We start from the raw sequence: 10368 nt of genomic DNA on the forward strand, positions 1-10368 counted from the left end.
ACCTACCTTGCAGGCGAGACTGTCATGAACCTTCCCTATTCTGAATTTGAAGAACTGACAGGGACTACAGGTATGCAAACAACACTGAGGCTATATAAACTGGCTCAAGGTGGTTTTGACTATTTTCTAAATATTTAAGAGATCAAAAATACCTGTCTTGTCCCAGACCACCTCTCAGGAGCCCCCATGTCTCAGTTACCTTCCTCTGCAAGACCACCCACTGCTCTAGGCATCAGGCACATCTCTAATGTGTCTCACTGCGATGAATCATAGGCATTTCCTCTAGGCATGCCTCAGCCCTCTCTGCTGAAGTTCTTTTGTTGAAACTTATTAAAGTATTGAGACAAATTTAATTTTCCCAAGTCTAGAGAGTGCAAGGAGCGGCAAGGAAGTCCTATGTGGGGCCTTTAATTCCATGCCTACATAACAAGTGCTTAATTGAGGAATTGTGCACTGTCGGAGTGATGGTCTGGGCTGAGTGTTCGACTCCAAACAAAGGAAGAGGTCCCTGCAACATGGACTGCTATTGAATAGGATAGATCATCTCACCAAAACATGGAATATCTTGATTTATTTCTCTTGATTTTCTGTGCACAGAAAGTGCCAGACAACAAAACTTTCTGTTGAAGTAACACCTATATCTTACCCTCTACCTCCACCCCCCAAATAAATGCTGTTCAGAAAAGACCTATCTTGTAGAATGAATCTTAAAAGTTCTTATTAATAAAAACAAACCTGGAGTCAGGTATTGGGGTGAATGCTGGAAGATCAGAGAAGCAGAATAAACCACAGCCACCTCACCTTGCCAATTCCTCACCTAATACTGTTTCCTCAGACTGGAAGCTTCTGAGTCCTCATCCAAATGGATCACAGCTGAACTGCTGCTCAAAAGCCTAAAAGCTTAACCAGCTCTAGTTCCTGGTCCTCATGCCTTAAATACCTTTCTGCTTTCTGCTATCACTTCCTGGGATTAAAGGTGTGTGTCACCATGCCTGGCTGTTTCCAGTGTGGCCTTGAACTCACAGAGATCCAGACAGATCTCTGCCTCCAGAAGGCTAGGATTAAAGGTGTGATGCCACCATTTTCTGACCTCTATATCTAGTGGCTGTTCTGTTCTCTGACCCCAGATAAATTTATTAGGGTGCACGATATATTGGGGAACACAATATCACCACACTATCTCTTTAAAAACTCAACTTCTAAAGGGACTTGAAGGCCAGTTGATATGTGTGAAGCTGAAGTTAGACCTTCAGGATATTGTCTGAGGGATTCAGCTCCCTGAGAGCTTGTCAGGATCCTGAGCTCTCCGCTGGTTGAAATCTGCAATGCTATGCGGGCTCTTCTCTGTCTAGTTGGACACACCACTGCTTCTCACCTTGAGCTTTGCCCTGTAATTTTTAACTTCTGTCGTTGTAGCTTTTGGCTTTGACCCCATCCCTCTCTCAATTCCGCTAACTCCGAAATCATCACCCCACCTTAATCTCTCACAAGGTTGTTGCTTCCCCAACCCTATTACCAGCAGGTTGTCTGAGAGGCATATTAACTGAGAATGCGGTCTTTGTGGGTACAGTACATCCAGCATGCTATCCCTGACAATATCTCTGACTCTCCTAGAACTTAAAGGGGATTTAGAAGGAATCTGATTATCTAAAATCCAGCATCTGGTTCCCTAATTATAAACAATACATCCCAAGAATAAGCCATAGAGTTCTGACAGGATTCCCTGTCCTGGGGTCCCAGGTAGAAATTCCCAAATCCTAACCTGAAAATTAAATAAGACAGTGTTAAATAAGACCTAGACCCTAGAGTAGAATAAACTATTCAAAACAACATATCTATCCAAAACAACCTCACAACAGAAGGGCAGCTTGAACTCTCTCATCTGGATAAAGGGTCAAAGATAACAAAGTATTCTATCTAAGTACCCCCAGAGCGAGGGACTCTAGAATCATAAAAACACTATGCAGCTGATGAAGAGGCCTAGACACAATGAGAATTCCCCAAATACAACTTAAAGGAAAATGTCTGCACATCTTTTGGAGCAAAGCGATCAGCCAGGACAAACGAAAGAGAACAGGACAGAAATCTTAGTATGTATATGGGTAAGACTATGTCCCCAGATGTCTCCATATCTCATTATACCTGAGGATCTGACATAAAGAACATAACTGGATACTAACTCAAGGATGGAAATGCCCTGGTGTTTGTTACTGGCCAGTATTTGCCTGCCCTTCAGTTCTAATTTGAAAAGCTGATCTTCTCATTACCATTCCATGCTGAGAAGACACCGCATGCCGAGCTAATAAATTTTTAATTCACCAAGTAAAAAGTCTTACCTACATAAATAAGGCCAAATTAATAAATTTAATGCAGAAGCAAAGACGATCAGTAGCAAAGTAACTTTGAACAGCAATTTGAGAAGGCTTTGCCTGGGCAGTGATTGTCTTGGAAGACTGTCTACTAACTATTTTAGAAACCTGCAGACTCCTGAAGCTTGGCGACTTCTAATGGGGGAGTCTTGAGTGATTAATTTTATTGAATTTACTTATGCAACTAAGGCTATCTATTCCCAGCCCTCAGCCACATTCTAGCATCTGTACGTTTGTTCTGTGTACAGGCTACAAAAGGCAAGGGGGGCTAAACAGAGCTCACTTCAAACTACTGGTGATAGTTTTCTGTTCTCTGAGGGCTGTGTTTCTGACCTCAGAGGTGAAAGCACAAAACTTTTAAAATCTTTTTTCAAAATGTCGTACATGTGTACTATGACGTCATTTCCAGCCTTCCATCTCCTTACTTCTGCTCCTCCCATGTGTACGCCACTCACTCTCAAGTTGTTGACCCCCTATTTTTTAATTGTGTGTGTGTGTGTGTGTGTGTGTGTGTGTGTGTGTGTGTGTGTGTGTATGTATGTGTGTTTATGTGTTCTAGGGGAGGTCACTTTTGAAATTTTGCCCCCATCTGAGCAACTATTGGCACCTGATGCTGCTGGGGGACAGAGTCACTTTTCTTTAAAAGTGTGGACACTGGAAGATTCCCCATGCCCCAGGGAGTGACCCCACCCCCTTGCACATAAAAGAGGTGGTAATTGGACTCAGTGGTTTAAATAATAAAAAAAAATAAGTATTCTTAAAAGGGCATGAAGCTGAGAGGAAGACATGGTTGGGGTCCTGAGGGACATTGTGCAAGAGTGAGAAATAGATGCAATCAAGATACATTGTATACTTAGATGAAATTTTCAAGGACTAAATAAAAATTAAAAATTTAGAAAAGACATACATCAGTGGAAATAGTTCTCCTTTTCATTAATAGTAACACTTATTATTGTTAAAATGTCAATATTATTCAAACCAATCTATAGATTCAATGCAATCCCCACCAAAATTGCAATCGTGTGTTTTGCAGAAATAGAAAAAAAAAACAGTTCAAACTTATAAGGGATTTTTATGGGTCCAGTACAGACAAAAAAAAAAAAAAAAGAAAAAAGAAACTTGTAAAAATATAATGAAGCTTCAAGATTCACTTTTTTTTATAACAAAACCTACACATCTACAATAATCAAAACAGCGTGATACTTCCAAAAAGGTAGTCATATAGACCAGCAACATAGAGACATCAGAAATAAACCTTCCTTCTGTGTGTGTGTGTGTGTGTGTGTGTGTGTGTGTGTGTGTGTGTGTGTGTGTGTATGCTTATGGAAGCCAGAGGTCCATGTTGGATGTCTTCCTCAGCCACTTCCTACTTAATTTTTGAGAGAGAGAGAGTGTCTCATTGAATCTGGAACTCATCGTTTCAGATAGGCTGGTTGTCTAGCAAGGTCAGGGATCCCCTGTAGCCACCTGCATGTTACTGGGATTACAGGCACATGCCACAATCTGACTTTTCAAGTGAGTGGTGGAGTTCTGAACTCAGGTACCCATGCTTGCAGAGCAAGCACATTGCCCCCTGAGGTATCTTCCCAGACTAACCCCGGTCTTCTCATACGGATGTCAGACAACGAAGGAAAAGGCAGTCATTTCACTGTTGGGAAAACAGGAAAGAACATTCAAAAGGAAAAAGCTTGATTCTAACCGAATACCCTGTTTAACGATCGACTCAAGCTGAATCACATAGCTAAATACAAATTCTGAAACTTGAAATTCCCTGGAAGAAAACGGGGGACCCCCTGGGCTTGACCACACTTCCTGGAATATGATGCTGAAAGCATGGCAAACAAAAGATAAGTACATTGGAACTCATGAAAATTTGAAATCTTAGAACCTAAAAATAAAGCAACAGAGAAAAGAGACACACAAAATGAGATAAAACGTTCATATATTGTACATCTAGCAAGGCATTCATGTCATGAATATGTTGAGAACTCCCTAAACTGAAAAACAGAGATAATCCAATTCAAATCTGAGTCCGGGCCTTAAATAGACATTTCTCCAAAGACGTTATACAGTGGCCAAGAGACAAATAAAAGCATTCAGTACTGCTAATCATTAAACAAATACTAATCCAAACCACAATCAGATTCAACCTATAACCCAGTAGGGTAGCCAGTATAAAAGAAAACAAGTACATAACATTTTTTTTTATGAGGATGTTGAGAAATTAGAATTCTGGAGCACTGTTGGAGTGAATGTAAAATGGAGTAGGCATAATGAAAAACAGTATGGCAAATGCATAAAAAACTTAAAATTGGATTTCCATGCAATGTAGCAATTCTGAGTATGCACCTAAAAGAGCTGAAAAGAGGCTCTTGAAAGGATGTTTCCAAGATATATATAATATATATTAACAAGACTACTATTTACAGTAAGTAAAACACGGGAACATCTGAAATTAATATAACAGATAAATAGCAAAATTATCATATACACACAGGGGACTATTATTCATGTAAAAACAGACATGAATTCTGATTTCTGCTTCAATATGAGTGGAATTTGAAGACATTATGCTAAGTGGAATAAACCAGTGACAAAATCCTGATGCTGCATAATCCAGCTTCTATGAGAAACTTAGAATAATCAAAATCATAAACACGTAATCTAGAATAGTGGCTACCTGAGACCTTAATAACAAAGGAAAGTGGAGTTCTTATTTAATAAATTTGAAGTTTCAATATTATAAGATGCAAAGTATAGGCAATGGTGGCCACATTATCACTGCATGTCCTAACACTGAATCATACAAGGAAAATGATTATGATTGTAAACTCAGTGACGTGGATTTTTACCACAATTAAAAAAAATTGAAAAAGTTACAGAACAAGAGCAGCCAAACACAACATGAAGATTAAGGATATTACTAGTGTTCCTATCAGGGTGAAAATGGAGTACTCTGGAGAGCACAGATCAATGACCTCTCTTCCAAGATGTTTATACTTCTACAAGTCACACAATTCACCAGTGCAGGACTGGGGATGCTTCACTTCACTAAGTCAGTCAAAAGAAAGACCAAGAGTTCTGACTCATGATGGCACTATATAAATATTTATTTAGCTGATACTGAAAGTGGCTTCTATAATTATGTCCTTGAATATCACCCCAAAACAGCCAAACACCTCACCCTCCCAAACTCCACATATTTAACCTTTCACATAATTAATTAATTGCCTGTGTATTTTTTCCCAAATCATCTCAACAGTATTAGTATTTATTCTTTATTTTCTTATTGAAAAAGTCTTAGCAGTGTCCCAAGTGACTGATTGGGGGCTTTTTATCATAGCCTGGTAACAATGTAAAGCAGGCATTAGAGTCTGACAGACACATTGCCTGTTGCTCTAGGAAGATCTTCTTTCTTGCAAAACAAGGCATCCATACATTTTGGCTTTGTCTTATTAAATCACATATCATTTGTGGAGGGAGGGACATGGTTCTTGTCTTACAGAGATAGTGCTGATGAGGAACCATAATTTGGTTTTCTAAGTAAGTGTGGAAATGACAAGGTCAGCAGAGTACAATACTTAACTCAATACACAGGGAACTCAGAAGTCTGTTTCAAGTGACTAATTTCCATATGCTAACAAAAATGATGTTCACTTCTTAATCCCTTGCAGAAAGTAATGTAGAAAGTGTTACAGTTAACAACCTTCCGTATGTTCTTAAAGACAATGTTATCTAACTTAAGTACTTTATATAATTGTATTTCTGCTTTGTTTTTTAACAGCTTCAGTGGCATTGATTCTGTTTCCCCATGAGGCTGGAACTACACAAGTCCTCCTCTAGTGAACACACACACACACACACACACACACCTGGAGCACACAGTCCTTGCTGTTCCACCTCACCAGGTGAAAACTACCAGCTCTGAATGTGAGTGGGACATCAGAAAAGCTAAGTGTCCAGATGTAGAAGAAGGACAAAAGCCAGCAGGTGGTTCCAGGAGCCCTCTAGGAACAGCTACCAGATGTTCTGCTTCATCCTGGAGACTGGCTGTGCTTCTGAGCAAGTAAAGAAGATGATCCAGCCTTGGACGAAGCACCCAAGCCATCACCGGGGATGAGAAGGAAAAGCTGTCTACCCAGCACGGGCAAACTGCAACCTTCAACTTCAAGGTGAATCAAAGTTTGTATTTCTAATTGTCCAAAGTTGTTCATATCTTCCTTTCCCATCTTAACAATTCTTCCTCTTTCTTCTTTCTCCCTTCTTTTCTTTTATATTTTATTTATTCTTTCACAATTTGATACACATACATATATAATGAGCTTTGATCCTATTCTATCCATTATCCTGCCTCATCACTCTTCCTGTCTCATTCAACCTCTTCTTCTCAACAGGTTCCCTTTTCACTGCCACGTCTCTCATGTTTTTGTTCCTCACTGCACTTATTTGGGGTTGCTTGACTCAGCATGGATGGGGGTGTTATTTATTTGTGCAAGATCAACTGACCAGTGGCTAGGCCAATAAGGAATATGACTCCCTCCCCAGGAAACTTTAACAGCCATATCTCCTCAAGGAGGGGTGGGGCTTTATGAGCCCCTCCACCATCATTATGGGTATCCACAGGCCCCATATGTATTGGACTTAGGCAGGTCACCACAGCTGTTTTGAGTCCATGGATACAGTAGCCCTATCATGTCCAGAAAGCATTTCCCAGCACTCCTTCATGTCTTTCAACTCTTATCCCACCCACCCACCCCCTTTTCACAAAGTTCCCTGAGCTTTGGTGAAACAGAGGATGATGAAGTTGTCCTGCTTAGGGCTGAGCACTAAGCAGACACATATTCTAAGTGTTTTGACCACTGATGTGTCTCCACACCGACTCTTCCCCACAGCAAACCAAAGATTTCCCGACTAAGGCTGAAAGCAGTGATAACTGACTTGATGGTTGGCCTTGCCTGGTGCTTTCACATTTCTCCTCACTCAAAGGTCATCCATCTGCAGTCCTTTCCCTCTGAGTCTGGCTTTGGACGGTGGAATTACCATTGCTGTCTCATTGGCAGTCCTAATGAAGTACCAATGAATCCTAGGCCAACTTTGCTCTCATGGAATGTTGGCTGGTTGATCTAGTTACTCCTAGATTTCATCTTACTGAGAGTTTAAAAACTTTTACTTTAGAACACAACTCATACTCTTAGTTTCAGACCATCTGCTGAGCACTGGGATATTCTTGGCACTAGCAAGCATGAGAATAAAGTGGTCTAAAACTTGGAATAGAAGGCTCCAGCTGGGACTTATCCCAATGGTCTAAAGAGATACGCTCCATGCCATGGTTATCACAGAAAGGACAGAAAGGAGGATATGAAAGAAGGAAGCATTCATAGGTTCGTCTTATGACATTGAAAAGTCTTAGAGGTTGACCAGAGTTTTTATAACTTGCAACCTGAAAGGGTAGATGGGAATATGGGGAAGAAGACAACAGAAGATGGATCACATGACATTTCCAGGTAAATATTTCTGATCAAGACAAACGTAAGGGCATGGACTCTAGAACAGTCTTAGCATGAATGAAAGCTGTGGTTATAGAAGACACTGCCCTGTGGGAACATGTTCAAAGAGATGAAGCATGACATATACATGTGTTAGTATCACCCACATGATTTCCACTTGGTTGCAATTGCCTATTCATTCCCAAATCCCACAAATTCTTTAAAATTATGTGATTAAAATGAGTAGAGTGCAATTTAACCCTTTCAAGCATTCTCAGAAAATATGGCTTACATCAGAGCTATATGTGGCACTTCTTTTACCAATCTTTTACAGCCAGGCAAAAAAGTCTTTGGAAGGAAAATGGGGCAGTGTATTTATCTGTGGTGTAAATCGCTTCAAGGTGTTTGATAGGGAGAAATTAGAACACAGTTACCAGGTCTGAAATTTTATCCGGCCATTAAAATTAACATTCCTCTCAGGGTTTCAGAGAATCATCTGTATCAGCATGGAGAATGGCAAACTAATTTAGGTAACTTTAGTATTGCCGCCTCTCTCCTCATCCCATGCCACCTGCAGTGAGGCAAGGGCATGAATTAAGTGAGGAGGAGGCTGCCTAGAAGGTGTGAATACAGTTTTGGTCAGGCATGTAATTGATGTTTTTACAATGCCACATCTCTGAAATTGACAAAGACGTCAGAACCAGGACAATCATTTCACTTTTTTTTTAATCTATAAAGTCATTACAGAGAGATTATTCTAGATACTAGCACATCAATACCTCTGCATAAATTGACCTGTTCAGAGCAAGAGATGTGATCAGCAGTTTTCCTCTAACCATATACACTCGTGTTGCCCACTTTGCATGGAGCATCCTCTTGGGTGCAGAGAATAAATTGAGAGTTAGAGCCCACAGCTCTGTGGAGTTAGGATGTCATCAGCCTTATGCTCCCACCTGGAGAAAGTCAAGCATTGCTTTCCACTTACTCTTCCAGCTCTTCACTCTGACATTGTAAGTAGCTACATATTGTAGCAAGTGCTTTCCTGGCTCGTTTCCCTCTCCAGACTATGAACAGCCTAGGAAAAAGAGCATATTTTTTTCTCTTCTTTTGTTTCTCTAGAATACAGAAGGTAGCACATAAGAAATGGTAAGTAGGTGTTGGTTGATATGAAAACGGAACCCATGTTCTTGTTTTGGGGAGATATAATGAAAGTGTTATGGAAATGAAATGTATATGGAAAAAAGTTTCGCTTAGACTCTGTGAGAAAATGCAACAGATAGGAAAGGAAGGCAGTTTCAAAGCTCAGAAATGGGAGTAAAGTTTGTGATCTATCACAGTTCGTATAAGTTTAATTTGAGAAAGTTGCTTTATTTCAGAGTGGAAAAATAAGTATTAAAATATAGTGCTATGTTACGATATTTTCTCTTTTGGTCTTTATTGTTTCCTCAACATAACATCTTTATTAATTATTGGGGAATTTCATACAATGCAGCCTGATCCCATTCACTTCCTGTTCCTCCCAGGTCTACACTCCCAACCTTGCTTCTCCCCTCCCCCCAAAAAATCCCACAAAACAAGTCCAGTTTGTGTGTTCCACATACTCACTAAAGCATGGCCAAACTTCCAATAGCCAACCCCTTAAAGAAACCTGAGTCCTTCCCCACTCCACCACCAGAAACCATCATCTGCGAAGACCTACACGTCAGCATCTTTATCACAGGTTTTAAGGACTCTCTTCAGTAGCTTCATGTCTGGACTGTTTCTCTTTGGGGGAGGTGTTTTCACAGAAGCCTTCCATGTCTCTCATTCTCAGTTATGAGGCTGCAGACATCAACACCATTGCAAAAGAAGATTCCTTGAGCACAGTAGTTGGCAACAGCATGGATCACAGACATCAACATGGCCTCTAGTGGCAGCAAGAACCACGGTCTTTTGGTCTTTAATTTTTTAGAAATACAGTCAAATGCAGTGTTATGCCCAGATTGTGACCCCAAAGAGACCACTGAAGACCGAGGATGTCCAGAATGAAACAGCAAGGTTTATTCTATAGATACAAGCCTAGGCAGGGAACTCGTTCCTACACCCAATACAGTGAGGCAGGGAGGAGTTGCTCTTTCTTTGTGTGGCTAGCTTTTTAAAGGCAAAAACCACAAGCCCTTCAGGGCAGTGGTTGGGGGGAGGGTTGGGGGTTTGGCATGGGTGCATCTCGGATTGGTTTATTTTTATTTTTGAAGGTCTCTGTTCTCTTTTAATTGGGTGAGGGTATGTAACCTTTGAATTTACTGGTTGGGGGTTACAATTATCATTTTGGGGGCAGTCTGGGACAAGTCCCAGGCTTTGTCCTTGAGCTGCCATGGGGGCTGGCTGGCCTAGCACATACTGACTGTGGGGGCTGACTCAGTGGTCCAGGCTCTGTCCTTGACTCAGGCATATAGCTCTAAGTTGGTGAGGGGTCCCAGACAGTAAACAACTGGCTGAACCTTGAACAGTCAGAGTACGTGCAGAAAGGGAGC

This window comes from Peromyscus californicus, unplaced genomic scaffold (genome assembly GCF_007827085.1).
Source record: "Peromyscus californicus insignis strain IS unplaced genomic scaffold, ASM782708v3 Scaffold_15__1_contigs__length_86483966, whole genome shotgun sequence".
In the NCBI taxonomy this organism is placed as follows: Eukaryota; Metazoa; Chordata; class Mammalia; order Rodentia; family Cricetidae; genus Peromyscus; species Peromyscus californicus.